This window comes from Arachis duranensis, chromosome 2, assembly GCF_000817695.3.
Source record: "Arachis duranensis cultivar V14167 chromosome 2, aradu.V14167.gnm2.J7QH, whole genome shotgun sequence".
Lineage (NCBI taxonomy): Eukaryota > Viridiplantae > Streptophyta > Magnoliopsida > Fabales > Fabaceae > Arachis > Arachis duranensis.
This window is the reverse complement of record NC_029773.3, coordinates 32860225-32860813: the sequence shown is the minus strand read 5'-3', so window position 1 is coordinate 32860813 and position 589 is coordinate 32860225.

Sequence of the window (589 nt, the reverse complement as noted above, 5' to 3'; positions counted from 1 at the left end):
CTAAAAATAATTAGATTGATTCTTGAAGCAAGAAAAAGCAGTGGATACAAAGAAAAAAAAAGAGATTTCGAAAAAAAAAAAGAAAAAAAAAAGAAGAAGAAAGAAATAAAGTTGTGATCCAAGGCAACAAGAGTGTGCTTAAGAACCCTAGACACCTCTAATTGGGGACTTTAGCAAAGCTAAATCACAATCTGAAAAGGTTCACCCAATTATGTGTCTGTGGCATGTATGTATCCGGTGGTAATACTGGAAGACAGAGTGCTTTGGGCCACAGCCAAGACTCATACACTGGCTATGTTCAAGAATCATTATGCTTAACTAGGAGAATCAATAACACTATCTGAGTACTGAGTTCTTATAGATGCCAATCATTCTGAACTTCAAGGGATAGAGTGAGATGCCAAAACTGTTCGGAGGCAAAAAGCTACTAGTCCCGCTCATCTAATTGGAGCTATGTTTCCTTGATATTTTGGAGTCTATAGTATATTCTCTTCTTTTTATCCTATTTTTATTTTCAGTTGCTTGGGGACAAGCAACAATTTAAGTTTGGTGTTGTGATAAGCGGATAATTTATACGCTTTTTGGCATT